The sequence below is a fragment of the Glycine max genome, chromosome 20 (genome assembly GCF_000004515.6).
Source record: "Glycine max cultivar Williams 82 chromosome 20, Glycine_max_v4.0, whole genome shotgun sequence".
Lineage (NCBI taxonomy): Eukaryota > Viridiplantae > Streptophyta > Magnoliopsida > Fabales > Fabaceae > Glycine > Glycine max.
The window spans coordinates 8,312,869-8,329,723 of record NC_038256.2 but is presented as its reverse complement, the minus strand read 5'-3'; positions in this window follow the sequence as shown (position 1 = coordinate 8,329,723).

The window sequence follows — 16,855 nt, the reverse complement described above, 5'->3', positions numbered from 1 at the left end:
GGAGCCGGTGTCACCATCAAGCAATACTTTGGATCGGCACCATGGATGTTCCGCAGCTCTTCCTCGCTGCCTCCTGAAGAATTCCAGCAGCTGACCCAGCAAATCAAGGACCAACTAGAGGAGTCAATCACAAAAAAAAAGTGACTCGGCAGCTCATGGCATCGTTCAGCCAGATGCAATCCCAGTTTCAGTCCCAAATGCAATCTCAAGGACTTGCACTGCCTCTGGAGCATCTGGTTGGTCCCTCAGGTCCTCGAGTAAGCACAAAAGAGAGTTATGTTGATCCTTCAGGAAACGATTTTGAGACGAGTGACTCAGATAGGTGCGGCTTGTACATTGAAGCAAATCCTGCCCACCTGGTTACCCTGGGGAGAGTTTATAAGGGATCCACTATTGTTCATAACACTCCTTTGTTGCCTGGGTAAGTAAAGGTGGGTGTGGAGGAGGTTAAAGATCCAGATGCTCCAGTTCCTGTACCCACTGATGAGGTTTCCTTAGTGGGACAGACAATTCACACCTTTCTTGCTTGGCCGACACATCTAGTCTAGTCTTTATCACAACAGGTACTTTACTCTTACTATATGTTTCTTCTTTTTGAATTAATTCATTCAGCGTGTCTCAAATTAGGCCATTTAACTTTGTTTCATGAACAACCAGTTGTTTCTCCGGCAAAGCCACCTTGAAAGCCAAATTCGGAGGTCAATGATCCAATTTATCTGATGACATTGACCATCCCAAAGCTTTTCTTGAGGCCTTACTAGGTTACATAGGATGCCACCGTGTTCGGAGTCTTTAATCTAGACTTCCCGCTCTACAGAAAGCACAAAGACCTCTCCGAAATCGCACACGGTGGTCAATGTCTCAGCATATCAGTGTTACAGTTATGGATTTTGTAAGTCATTATAGATTACTTTAATTACCTAACTTATTGCTTTCAATTCATAAATATTTAACTGACTTAACATAAACATGCATCTAACTGAAATAAGTATGCAAGTGAGCAATTCTGATATCTATGGATTCCTCGAGCCACAGTCCATTCAGAGGTCTTGGCAATCGTAGTTTGAGACTCAAAGTTACATAAAGAGTTGGATACAGAGTTCAAAACGTGATGTCTACCTTGGAGCCTACCTGAATGGGTAAGTGTCACAAAATAACTTAATTTAATTAATTTTTACTAATATACTAACCCATATTCATCCCCATCGCAGTGGACACTGGCAGATGGTGGTCATCGTGCTTAAGGAATACCTAGTTGTCTGATTTTGTTCATTGCATAACAGGCCATACAACTACCTTAAGGGGATAATTAACAGGTCAGTGTTCTTTTCAATGCATTTGCATTCAAATACCTCAACAACGCCATTTTTTAATTGTTCCTCGTCTGGAACAATGCTTTAAAAGGTCTTGATGATGCTCCACAACCTAAATCAAAGACTCCTACTAGGTGGATTGTCATCAAAGTATGTCATTTACATAAAACTTTCACTTATATATACTTCTTATGTGTTTGTACACCAATTGTTTAATTAATATCCAAATTTCATTATGTATTTAGTGTAATAGACAAAAAGGAAGTACTGAGTGCGGCTATTATGTCATGCACTGGATGTCCACCATCATTTTAGGAAGTTTCAGGAATAACTGGGAAGCGGTACGTTTATTTCAAACAAATTCAATTTTTTTTATAATTTGTATTATATTATTAACTTATTATCATTTATTTCATGATGCAGTATTTTAACAATCCTAGACCATTGGAACTAGAGAGATTAAAGGCGCTGTGAATCCAATGGGCACAATATTATCTTCGAGTTAGAGCTCAGAGCTAGGATTTAGGGATATTAAGTTTAACTTAGTTTACTTTGGTTTAACATTTTTGTCATTTCCTATGTAATTTGAAAATTGAATTCATTTGTTGATAGTTGTTAATAATAAATCAATTATTCAATGTTTATTGTGATTAAAACTGCTTGAAAGCAGAATAAAATGTTTATTTGCTGTGAATTGGATCAGAAATTGCATTTTACAGGTACAATTTTGGGTTTATTGTAAAAACAAAAAGTTTATATAAAAAAAACTTAAAAACAACATCGATTATTAATAAAAACCGATGTTAATATAGTAAACAACATCGGTTATTTAGAAAAACCGATGTCAACATGCACCTTAACATCATCTATACACTTATTTTGCTGTAGTTAGTTATATATAACATCAGTTATTTATAAATAACCGATGTTAACGTTTTTATGTTAACATCGATTTTTCTAAACCGATGTTAACAATAATACATTCAACATCGGTACTTTCAACATCAGTTTTAAAACCGATGTAGAATGCTGTAAATAACCGATGTTGAAAGTGTATTTTCTAATAGTGACTCCCAAGGATGCCAAAAGGGGTGACTGTAATTAGTTTGGTTATTCGCTTGAAGCATTGTGATTTGTTGGAGAAGCTTCACGAATTGGCAACTTGACGAAAGTGAGTCGCATCTTGACGCTTTGTGACTTTGTTAATTATGATTGCCACGTGTCATCTGGTGAAGGACGAGAATTTTCACAAAAGTTGAAGAGGTGTGAGGAAAGAACATACGTGCATGGCACATGCGATATTGTAATCAATGTGGTCCTTAGGGTTCCCACTCATGCGCACTCGTTGGGGACTTATAAATATCTCTGGGTCCACGAGGGGTCCTCCCACTTGTTAAAAATCATTCAAAATCCCTTGTCAACCTTTCTTGTTCTTGTTACCGACATTGGGTGGCACAATTTTCGATGAAGCATTTGCAATGGTGCTAGCAGTGGCCAAGGAAAAAGCAGTTGTTGGAAACTGGGTGTTGATTTCTTTGGAGAAGAAGGTACATCCCCCTTGTTGTCGTCTTTATTTTTCAAGTTCTTTAATTTACTAGGGCACGGGGTCATAGAGGCATATTGGTGCCTAGCATGGAGGTTGATTATGCAACACACTATCCTTGGGCCAAGGAGGAGGTTATCAAAGCGAGGTCAATGTATTATGATTGGCCGTCACTAGAGCGTGTAAGGGACGACTTCGTTTTGACCATTGACGGTTATGATGAGAATGTGATCATAAAACCATGCTTGGTTAGTGAGCTAGCTTACACCGACACCGACACCGACACCGACAAAGGAATGAGAATAATTTTATGTTATATTTTTGAAATAGTGCTTTCTAAATTAGGAATTAGGTTTCCATTGACCGAATTTGAAAGTGGGATGTTACTAATGCTAAACGTGGCCTCCACTCAACTACACCCTAATAGTTGGGCCTTTGTGAAGGTCTTTCTACTGCCGTGTAAAATCTTCGGCCTTACATTGACGATAACACCTATGAAGGGGTTTTGATGTTGTTTATGTCATCGTATAAAAATTTCAAAGATAAATTCTTTATGGTTAGGGCCTTAGCTCATAATGCAGAGGTACTAGATAGGTTTCCTAAGTATTGGACTAGTAACCCCCAAAATTATGGGAATTTAGATTTGGAACGAATGTTGGATGCTGAGCAAGCTGGGATCGAAGATATCAAATAGTTAACAATGTATACAATCATGTTCAAGACGCCTAGGATTATTGAACTTGAGTATCGTTGGGTGGATTTGAGGGTTTATATTGGTATGATATATATCTTGTTTTTATTTTCCTATCAATTCAATGTGTTGATTGTTGACTGAATGTGTGTATGTGTTGCAGAAAGGACAAGAAGAAAAGCCATGGCTCCCTTGAAAAAAGACAAAGTTGAGAAGCTAAAGGCCGATCTAGCTGCAGCTAATTAACACTGAGTTGACAATTCAATACGTTTATGGTTTCCAAGCGGCAATGGAGCAAGTGAATGTTGTTGCTAGGGATGTAAATTTTCATGTGGTTGACCTTTTCAAAGAAGTCTTTAATGGTGAGATTGTGGAGGCAGCCAACTGAGATGCCATAGATCAATTTGTTTTTTTTTTTTCCAGCATTGTTAGTACTACTCAATGTCGACCTGTGAGCCCTCTAGTTTTGTTTGTAATAGTTATTTGTGTAAGTGCCACTAGGCAAGAAATATGAATGAAAATGTATTGCTTTTATATTTGACAAAGTTACTAACTATTTTTGTTGAATCATTCACTTTCTGATGTACAAGTGTGAAAGAAACATAATATTTGGATAAGTTAGAACTTGTCATTTTGATCATTTAATTGTTGACACAAAAGTGAGAAAGACATAAAATTCAACTAAAGTTAGAACTGGTTTGGATTTCTGATTTAGAAAGCAACATAATATTTGGCTAAAAGTTAGAACTTGCCATTCAATCGTTTAATTTCCGATGCATAATTAAGATAGGAACACTACTTGGTCGTGTATATTGCGCTGAGTTAACACTTTCCAATCAATCATCTAATATCTCCTAAGTTAAAACTTGTTATTGAATCCTGTTGTTCGTCTAGATTTTGACCATGTACTTTTGGTATCATGGTGGCTATTAATCTTGTTGTGTGTGTTGATTTTGATCTTGTACTCTTGGTATCATGATGGTTATTAGTCATGTCATTCATGTTGATTATGACCATATACTCTGTATCATGACAACTATTAATTTTGTTGATTTTGATGACCATGCACTCTTGGTATCAAGGAGGCTATTAATTGTGTCATTTGTGTGGATTCGGACCATGTAGTTTTGGTATCTTGACCACTGTTAATCATTTCATTCATGTTGATCAATCAAATTAAGAATCAAATAAATGAATATATAATCTCATGCATGCCTCGTTTTTCTGAATGGTAAAACTTTGTGTCAACAAAGATAATTGAACTTGTCCTGCGGTGGAAGATCGATTAGAATTAGACATCCCAACTGGGTTTACCTCCAATTCTGACCACGGTTCAGATAGGCATCCTAACGAGATTGACACCCCTATTTATAATTATATATGAAATGTATCCTTATAATCATATATATTCATTCAACAAGATACATTAATAATTAATATATTTATCCTAATTTAAATTCATATTGAACTGTGAAATGGCTCCTTCAAATTAATTAATATTCACCAAAATACATTAATAATCAGTATATTTATAATTATATATGAAATGTCTCCTTCAAATTAATTAATAACATTAATAATAAATATATATCCTAATTTAAATTCATATTCAAATGTGTAAAAAATACAATTAAAAGATTTTATTTATCTATCGCAATCCTATCTCCCTTCACGCAATTAACATTTTTTCCTATTTTTTTATGTTATTTGTGATGAATTTTATCATTATATGAAAGTTTAATTTATCATTTTTAAGGTATTGGTACATGAGAAATTCTTTCTCTACTTCGTCTTGTCATTTAGTCTGCGGTTTGTTACAAATAATAATATTCAAAGTGATTGAAAGATGTAATAATCTTTAATAATATTTTCACTATTACTCAATTGGTTTATTTTTAGGATTAGATCTTCGATCATAAGAAGAGTCTTTGTTACAAGAGATAATACTTATTTCATGGATCTTTATCTCCGAATAAATTAAATTAATAGTTGAAACGAAATAATTTCCTTTTTTTATCTTCCTAAATTGTAACTAATAGTTTTTATATATTTTTTTCATTAATTTATTATTTATAGTTTTATTTTTTTATTTTATGATTTTATATTTTCTTCATATAATGTAATGTTTATTTTTTATTTACCTTTTATCATTTTAATATAAACATAAATAATATTTTTTATACAAACATAAATAATATTTTGATTAAAATAAAGTAAAATCCTAATTATATGTATTTATACTCAAAAGTCAAGAGAGAGAGAGAGATTTTCTGATTGTAGAGGATCACAAATCTTGTGATGAGTTAGACGTACGCTTGGTCAAAGCCTTCGATGCCCAAGTGCAGCTATGTATGCATGCATGTCGAAAATGAAGACAAATCCACATGGCAATTGATAGGTTGTTGTTAGATTTGCAGCTTCTTTAAGAGAAAGTCACATGGTGGCACAATGTAACGTAAGGATATCATTATTCATGTCATGATAACTCATTATCAAATTCAGCCTTTTATTTGAAACTTTCAACAAGTGGGTCAATAGCACGCTCTATCGTATAAAATTAAATTTATAACTCACATGCTTTTCTTCTATTTTCACACAACACATGGTATCTTTCTACCTTATACATGTACTTATCAAAAGCTGGTATACGTCGTAGTAGACGTGACTATGGTAGAATCTCGAACCTCACACATGGGATTGAAAATGATCTTTGTTAGGAGAACAAGAAAGAATCTTTAATACAAAAGATTTTGACACTCAAGTAAGTACATAAGTTAAAAGAATAAGTGAAAATATATGTGTAAAGAGAGTACGAGAAAACTTAGTACTTATAGTGTTGAGTCGGAGCTGCCGATCTTTGTTTATAGGGACTGTTACGTTATCGTAACAATCATTGCAATAATTATCAGCAAATAATAGTTGGTAGATAATGGTGACTTATAGATAATGTTACAGATAATAGGTAGCTTAAAGATAATTACTAGTAGATAATTGTAACATAGGAATAATGTGTAGCTTGTAGATAATTGATGATAATATATTCAAATAATAAGAGGTTAGAGGTAACATATCCGTTAAAAACTCGACTGCTAAGGGCTGAAGTTGGTGCTCCTATGCTAGGACTCGCATGTGTAATGAAGTATCACGTAGTTTGTCATGTGTACTTTGTGGATCCTGCACAATACAATATATATGATTTATTAGGAGTAATGCATTGTTGGAGTACACTACAATTAGGTCACTATATCATATAAAAATGATATAAACAATGAGGTATAGGGGTGTATAAAAACTAGTTCGATAAAAAAAATTGAATCAAATTAATTTTAAACTGTTTTAATTGGTTTGATTTTATATTCAAATAGACAAACTAGTTTGGGAATCGGTTCAAAATCGAACTAGTTTTAAAAAACTGATTTTGAATTGAATTGGTTTTAAATAGGTTGTAAGAGTCAAACCAGTTTTAAACTATTTTTTTTTTCAAATAAAAAAATATTCAAGTGAAAAAAGTTGGATTAATCAAACTGATTTTGTAAAAACAATCCGATTAACCGAATTAATTTTGTAAAATAATACATTCATTTTTTTTCTTAAACTAATTCAAGAAAAATCAATTTAATTTATGTTTGATTATAATTCAATTCAAACCGATTTTTTTTCAAATCCCGAATGGGATGTGTCATGTGTGAGTGTGTACTTCATCGGATTATTATTCAACCAATATATGAAAATCCCTCTTATACCACATACCAAGTGGACTTACGATATCTAGCTAGCTAGCTACTTACAACTCATGAATATGAAGATACTTTTCACTTAACCCCACAACATTGCATCAATTTGCATGACTAGGAGGTAACTGCCTAAGATCTTTATGATGAGTGGAGATCACCATAACAAGAGCTCAATTAATCTTCAAAGTTGACTGCTGTGATGATGAGCACGTTTGGCTTTTTTGGATATAGTGGTAGAAAGGGACTTAGCATGGGCTAGCTTATCAAGATGTTGGAGATGCTATTATATTTATAATTTTTTGGCATCCTTTGTTATTCTTTCTATCCTTTTCCCAAAAGCATCAATTCTTGTACAGTGTTAGACTTATTATAATATGAGTTTAATGTTAATTTTATAACCTTTTATTTTTTATTAATATTATATGTTTATTTGCCTATAAAAAAATCTCCAAGGTTGATGCCGATATAAAAAACCCTTCAAGGTTGATTATTTTTTTTGGTATTGGTTGACCTAATTACATATGAGATTTTGGATAATTTGGATGAGATTTTAAATTTAAACTACATTATTGTCACTATAAAAAATGACAAGGAGTTGGGTAAGCATAATTTGGTTAAATTTAAATATGTCGGTCACTGTTAAAAAAAATATATTTGAGATAAGACATTTTTTGCTTTTTCTAAAAAAAATATTTACCGACCAAAGTCCCCATTAAGACTAATTAAGGTCAAATTTGAGAAGTTTGTCGTGTTTTGATCATTTCCCCCATTATATGTTTTGTTTTATTCATGGGAAGACATGTTCACACTACTACAAAAAAACATTATATATATATATATATATATATATATATATATATATATATATATATATATATATATATATATTATGTTGGACAAGTGATCTCAATAATTTAAGAGGGAGGGTGAATTAGAAGAAGAAGAAGCAATCAATTTAACAATATTCTTTTAAATGCTCAAGACAAATTAAACAGCAGTAAAATAACTAAGGGAAGAGAGAAATGCAAACTCGATTTATACTGGTTCGGCCACTTCCTGTGCCTACGTCCAGTCCTCAAGCAACCCACTTGAGATTTTCCGCTATCTTTGTAAAAATCCTTTTTACAACTTTTGAACACCCAAGGAATCCCTTTCCCTTGTGTTCAGGAAACTCACAATTCAAGAGACAACCAGTCTCTTGATTACAATTGACTTTCTAAGAAAAATAGAAAGATTTCTCTCCTTTAGAGTGGATAATACAATTTGAAGTTCCTGGATGAACTCTCAATAGATTTGCAAATGTTTGCCCAAGAGTTTTTGAGAGAGCATTTGACAATGAAGTTCTCTTGGAATATCTCTCTTTTGCTTTTTCAAATTAGACACACATATATAGGCCCTTCGTGCCTTTTCAAAATGGTTTGAAGAGATGTGTCTTTTCAAAAAGCTTTTTCTGAATTTTTTAACTCGTAATCGATTACAGGTTTTTGGTAATCGATTACACAGTTATATTTTGAAGGGTCATGACTTTTGAATTTGAATTTCAAGAGTTTCGTTGCTGGTAATCGATTAGAAACATCTTGTAATCGATTACATGTTCAAAATTCAAATTCAAAATCCTTTTTAACAGTTATTTTTCAAAATTGTCTTTTGGTAATCGATTACACTGCCTGGTAATGAATTACCAGAGCCTTGGATGTCTTGGAAACACTTTGTTTTGAGGCAAGGCTTGATCTTGAGTTAATCTTGAAGCAAGACTTTGTTTGTTGAAGCAACCTTGTATTAATCTTGAAGCAATGCTTATCCTTTGAAGCAACATTGTTTGATTCTTCTTGGGCATCATCAAAATCATGTATTCATACATTCACATTCTCCCCCTTTTTGATGATGACAATCATTATCAAGTGATATCTTTTCAGCATCATCAAAACATGCATGATTCACATTCTCCCCCTTTTTGATGATGACACTCATTATCAAGCAAATTCTTTTTGACATTATCAAAACCTGCATGATTTACATATTATATTTCTCTTTCTCCGTGTGGGACTCCCTAAGAAGAACCCTAGGCTTTTCAAACCCTCTTTCTCCATTCCACCCAAGCTCTTGTGAACCCTCGCTTAAGAGCCCCAATGGGACGACCAAGGCACCGTTAACAACAACTACTCCTCTTTCTCAAAGACAATCATCAAGGACAGACAAAACTCAATCAAAAACAATTATCAAAAGCAATCATCAAAGACAATCAAAACTCAATCAAAAACAATCATCAAAAGCAATCATAAAAAACAATCAACATAACTCTCAAACACAATCATCAAAAGCAATCAATCGAAGACAAGTAGCCTTTTGGTATCATTTGATACCACTTGTTGGACAAGTGACCTTAATCACATAATTGATGAATACTTAATAAACCATGCATAAGATCATCAATAAGTAAAGCATTTTTTTATGGAGGTAGAGGGATTCGTGCCTATTTTTTCAACTCCAACAATTTTACCTTTTTTTGTTGTCTCCATAGATCACATATTCACTATCTTTGGGAGAAATATGAATGATCTTTGATGCATCTCCCATCATGTGTTTGGAGCAACCACTATCAATGTGCCAACTCTTCTTCATTTTCATAGTCTTTTGCAATGAGACCCGAATTTATGATTTTATTTTCTGAATCACTTGATGAATCTTCAGATGAATCCATGTCATTGTCTTCCCAAGTGATGTATGCTTTCTTTTCTTTGAAATTTCTTTTGTCGGATTTTTTCATTCTTCCTTTAAGGATAGGACAATTGAATCTCAAGTGTTCAGGTTGATCACATTCATAGCATTTTGGGGGTAAGGAGGAATCTTCTCCTTTCTTCTTTGGATTGATGTTTGCTTTTCTTTGATTTCTTTTGTTTCTCAGAAACATATTGAATCTCTTCACAAAAACTCTGAAATCATCGTCTTCTTCTATTTCATTCAAGTCCTCTTTGTCACTTTCTTCTTGAATAAAAGATGATGAGGCTTTGAATGTTATTCCTTTCCTCTTTTTATCATTCTCTTCATGTTGATGGAGTCTCATAAGTTCCATTTCATGTTCTTGAAGCTTTCCAAAAAGAGTGGCAAGAGACATATTAGTGAGATCTCTTGATTCTGCAATTGCTGTTACTTTTGGTTACCATTGCCTGCTTAAACATCTCAACACTTTGTTAATGAGATCTTTATTAGGAAATATTTTTTACAATGATGCAAGATGATTAACTATATAAGTAAATCTCTTCTGCATATCTTGTATGATATCATATTGATACATTCTAAACAATTCATATTCATGTGTGAGAGTGTTTAATCTAGATTTCTTGACATCAGTTGTGCCTTCATGGGTTACTTGTAATGTATCCCACATTTCTTTTGCATTTTTACAATTTGAGACTCTAAAATATTCATCCATGCCTAATGCAGAAGTGATTATATTTTTGGCCTTTAAATTGTATTAAACCTTTCTTCTTTCATCATCATCCCATTCTTCTCTAAGTTTTTCTATAGTTGCATTTCCCACTACCATTGTAGGAATAAAGGGACCAAATTCAATGGCTTCCAATATATTTAAATCTATGGCTTCAATAAAGATTTGCATTCAGGTTTTCCAATAGTGATAACCCTTGCCATTGAAAACAAGAGGCCTATTAATAAAATTTCCCTCAGGAAATGGAAAGTTAGATGAGGCCATATCTATTCTTGAAGTTTTTAAACTTTAGACAAGAATCTTGCTTTGATACCACTTGTTGGACAAGGGGCCTCAATAACTTAAGAGGGAGGGTGAATGAAGTTTCAAAATTTTCCCACTTACAAACTTAAACCACCATTTAAATGATAGGCTTAGAATGTAGAAGAAGAAGAAGAAGCAATCAATTTAACAATGTTCTTTTAAATGCCCAAGACAAAGTAAACTGTAGTAAAATAATTGAGATAAGGGAAGAGAGAAATGCAAAATTGATTTATACTGGTTCGGCCACTTCCTGTGCCTACATCCAGTCCTCAAGCAACCCACTTGAGATTTTCCACTATCTTTGTAAAAATCCTTTTTACAACTTTTGAACACCCAAGGAATCCCTTTCCCTTGTGTTCAGGAAACTCACAATTCCAAAGACAACCAGTCTCTTGATTACAATTGACTTTCTGAGAAAAACAGAAAGATTTCTCTACTTTAGAGCGGATAATACAATTTGAAGTTCCTGGATGAACTCTCAATAGATTGCAAGTGTTTGCCCAAGAGTTTTTGAGAGAGCATTTGAAAATGAAGTTCTCTTGGAATATCTCTCTTTTGCTTTTTCAAATCAGACACACATATATATAGGCCCTTCATGCCTTTTCAAAATGGTTTGACGAGATGTGTCTTTTCAAAAAGCTTTTTCTGAATTTTTCCCTCGTAATCGATTGCAAGTTTCTGGTAATCGATTACACAGTTATATTTTGAAGGGTCATGACTTTTGAATTTGAATTTGAATTTCAAGAGTTCCGTTGCTGGTAATCAATTACAAACATCTAGTAATCGATTACAGGTTCAAAATTCAAATTCGAAATCCTTTTTAACAGCTATTTTTCAAAATTGTCTTTTGATAATCGATTACACTGCCTGGTAATGGATTACCAAAGCCTTGGATGTCTTGGAAACACTTTTTTTTGAGGCAAGGCTTGATCTTGAGTTGATCTAGAAGCAAGACTTTGTTTGTTGAAGCAACCTTGTATTAATTTTGAAGCAATGCTTATCCTTTGAAGCAACCTTGTTTGATTCTTCTTGGGCATCATTAAAATCATGTATTGATACATTCACACTCTCCCCCTTTTTGATGATGACAATCATTATCAAGTGATATCTTTTCAGCATCATCAAAACATGCATGATTCACATTCTCCCCCTTTTTGATGATGACACTCATTATCAAGCAAATTCTTTTTGACATTATCAAAACTTGCATGATTTACATATTATATTTCTCTTTCTCCGTGTGGGACTCCCTAAGAAGAACCCTAGGCTTTTCAAACCCTCTTTCTCCGTTCCACCCAAGCTCTTGTGAACCCTCGCTGAAGAGCCCCAATGGGACGACCAAGGCACCGTTAACAACAACTACTCCTCCTTCGGCGTTCTATCCGACCCTAACTCCCTCACCGAGCGAGCCTTCTCCTGATCCTCAAACTTTCGATTCCATATCTACCCGAAGTTGTTCGTTGTACACCACCCACGCATTTTGCGTCTTGTGAATCTTCTCAAACACCATGTTTAAGCTCTTGAACCGCTCTTTCAGCATCGACTTATGCACTTTCCCATTCTCGTTCAAACCTTTAGGGCTAAGAGAACTCAGAATCTTGCTCCATGTTTCAACCTGGTAGTTCTTGTGGTAAGTTCTCAGCTCCATGGATCACTTGCGACACCACGTTTCTCCCATCACTTCGTAGATCTTCGTAGAGCCTTTTATCTTTTGAACTATGTACCTTTCGTTCATCATAAATATGCAGCTTAGTGGTACTTCTTTGTACAGCTTCGCTTTTCCTTCGAGATTTGTGTCTAGAAGCTCCATTACCCTCATTAATTGCACCGTAAAAGGTGACACATTTTCTTTCTATTTGTTGTTGTTGTTGTTGTTCTTCTTCTTGTTTGGTTTGGTATCTTCGTAGTGTGGCCTGCTTGTTGAATCTGCATGCTCCATTTTGGAGTGTTCTTTGAACACCTCTTCTAAAGTTTCTTTGTATTCACATGCTATCCTTAAACCTTTTTTCCTCTGTATATTAGTTACTCATCTAGTTATATTCTTTGTGCTTGAGTTGCATTCACTTTTCCTATTACCTTTAGAAACCGAAGTAGGAATTTTCAAACAGATTTTAAATGGAGATCTTGATTTCGTTTCTAAACCGTGGCCAAGTATCTCAGAAAATTCTAAAGAAGTGGTAAAAAAGATGTTGGATAGACCCTAAGAAAAGAATTTCTGCTCATGAAGTTTTATGTGAGTTCCTTTAGTGCTAGTTTTAATTGGATTTTTATTATGTGCTATTGGTATACTATATGCCAGATCATTGTAGTGTCGTAGCTTTATAGCAGATCTAATAACGACTATGGAGTCTTGTACAATCAGGTAACCCTTGGATTTGTTCTCACTTTACTATCTTTCGATAATTGTTCTCACCTCCTCTCTCAAAATCATAAAGAACATATAATCTTGTTTGGAAAGGGAAAGGTTATGCAAACTACATTTTATTGGTTTCTTTCTATTAGTAAGCATCCCTGTTCAAATGTACCAATGCATAGTTAGGTGTTAAGCTGATTAAATTGACATGAATAATCATAGTGCATTATATAGGTTTTTTATTCATTGAATGGTGTGTCAGATTCCCTAGCACGCAGGGACTAGTTAAATAGTTGCAACCGGTAAAAATTGCATGCGATTTAGGCCTATATAATAATTTCCTGGGTGAGTCTCTGGTGGTAACTCCAACGTGCCAATTTTGTCAATTTTACAACACAAAATTAAAATCAGAGTGTGCCAAATTTAACTCAGGAAAACATGTTTTGGTTACCCTTTGTATGACATGGTGTGAACAGTTCCATGCTAGGTTATTTCATGGCTCAAACATATTCTGCCAAAAAGGGAAGAATGAATAGAAATAAAAAAAATTATGTGCTTGCATGATGTGCAGATGTTCCTCCCACTGTTTCTTAGACAAAGTTAAGGCATTGAAGGCCGAGATGGCATCTTCCAGGCCTACATTAAGGCATTGAAGGAAGATTCAAAACAATACAGGTTAGAACATTGTGTAATTATTGTTATGCCACGGAACCAACAATTTTGGACAAGGTTAACCAATTCATTTAAGACTTATTATTATTATGACTTGAATTTATTCAAATACTCATTTCATTACTGTATTTTGTTTTGCAATTTGAAGTTGAAGCTACCAAGTCTAGTTCTCATTTCTCATCTACTCATATTTTGAAGTGCTTAATAGATTTTGCCTGATAAGTTGTCATCCAAGGATTGCTCTCATATCATGATTGTAAAAATTTATATTTCATAAATCCAAATGAATCTTTGGTGTTAACATAACAACTTTGTGTAGCTTTGAACATCAACAAAAGAAGTGTCGATCGGGACTTGGATGTGTATCGTATCCTACTTTCAAAGTTGGTTCAAGCAAAACAGTTGTTGAAGGAGTATATTGACAGGTATGCATCAACCTTTCTATGTTGTTCATTTTTTTTTCTCTGTTCTCATGGATTTTAATTTAAGATATAATTGGTGAATGTATAAACTTCTACCAAAAAAAATTCTAGACATTGCCACAAGTTTGAATTTGCAATTATATTAAATATATGTGATACATAATAATCATATCTGGTTTGAACAAAATTACCTTTCTTAAAGGACACTTATGGTTTCTACTAAAAAATAGAATTTATGTTTCAACACATAATTTAAATGAGATGTTTTACTTGACCTATTTGAGCTTGCAGTTGTAGCTCTAGTGAATGTCCATTTGATTTAGAATTTGATAAAAGTGATTTTGAAATATTGAATGTGATTGAGATGTGTGCTTAAATTAATCCGATAGGGACTAAGTTCTTTAGTTTTAACGCTGATTGACATTCTATCCTAAGTATCTCCCTTTTAGAAAACATGAGATGAGATTCCACAAGTTTTTGGTAATGAACTAGCAAGTGAGATCAATAATCTCAAGCTCACATTTTATTTTACTTCAAAGTCTATGTAGTCCTGAACATAAATCCTGAAACAAAAGGCTCCATTCTCAACTAGAAAGTAGAAACCGAGTAAAGCCTCAATCTAAATAGGGAAAAGTTGATATATTCATGTAATTATTAATCCACATATAACAATTAGCAATTACGTATCAATTGTGGACCACTGGCAGAAATTGAATTCAAAGCAAATTTTGGTTCTTGCTAATTAGTGTTATAATAACATTGGTAAAAGAATTAATAAATAGATAGTTTCTATTGAAGTATTGCATTCAAAATATGGGAGATTATATTATTACACTTTTTAATAAAAAAATTCTCAAAGGGCAAGATGCAAGCAAATTCTCGTGCTTAACTGTTGCTCCCCAAAAATTTGAATGTTATACTCTTTGGCAGATGGGGTACAAATGAAGATTAACCGCTTTTTCAATTCCCCCCCACCCCCCATTTAATCTTAAATAAATGGGATCTTGGGATCTTAACAATGAACACAACAATGTCTCTTCTCATTTCTTTTTATGTAAAAGATTCAACACTGCTGGAAAACAAGAACATAAAAATGGACCAAATAAATAAATAAACACTACATTAAAATTTTGAAAATTTACAGTTGTGCAGAAAAAAATACAATTGTCTAGAATCTACATGATAGATCAGACATTGTCTACTTATTAACTGAAACTTTATTTTTATTAATTAGATTGTAAAATGCTCCCATGGTATAAATCTTATTGTTAATGTTCCTTTGTAATGTGTAGCAAATATGTCAACAACTTCATGCACTATGGTCAACATCATTTCGTATCATTGTAGCTATTGTTCTCCTATACTAGCAACTAGGTGTCACTTCACTTATTGGATCATTAATGCCAGTTCTCATTATCCCTCTACAGGGAAGTTTTGTCACTTCTTTTATACCTCAAACATGTGTATTATTGTTTTTGGTGTCAGAAAGCCAAATATTAGGAAAGAACCTGAGAGAATCCTTTTCTAGTAGCACTTGATATCTTTCTATCCTTTGTACAATACATTTGGTACATTAATAATATGATTATATTCCTATTGGTGAGAAGCTAAAACTTAATTAATTTTAATAAATAGAGCAAATGTTATGGTTGAGGTACTCAGACTCAGTACTCACCCTCATGCAATTTCTCTCTTCATTGGAATTTGATCCCTTCCAATGAGTGTTTGTTTGTGTTTGGTCTTTGGATTGATGATGCTTGCTTTAAGTTGAGAATGACATGTTTTTTGATAACCAAGGTTGTTGGTGTCTATGTGTGTGGATTGATGATGTATGTTGTCGTAGACTTTTTAATTTTTTTTAAAAAAGACATTCGAAGACGGTTCTTTGGAAAATCGCCTTAGAATCCTAAAATTATTTTAATTTTTTTGTTTTAAAAAAATTATAGGACAGCTTTCTGAAAAAACCGTCTTAGATTATAGGTATTTTAAGACGATTTTTTGGAAAACCGTCTTAGAATCATAAATTTTTTAAATTTAAAAAAAAAAAAATATTCTAAGAATGTTCTAAGAACCGTCTTAGAATGTCATTTTAAGATGGTTATTTTTCTAAAAACCATCTTAGAATGTACAACTCTTCTAAGATGGTTTTTTAAGAACCATCGTAGAAAGTTTTGACTTTCAATATCGTTGGCTATAAAGACGGTTCAAAATCGTCTTTAAAAGTGTTATATAACCAATGTAGAATTATATTTTTGCAGTAGTGTCATAGTAAGTGATTTATAAAAGAATAACTAATTCGAGTAAAATAGAAATTAATATCATTTTCCCCCTAAGATTCTCTGAAAACAAATATTAAAAAAATAGTGAAATTAGACA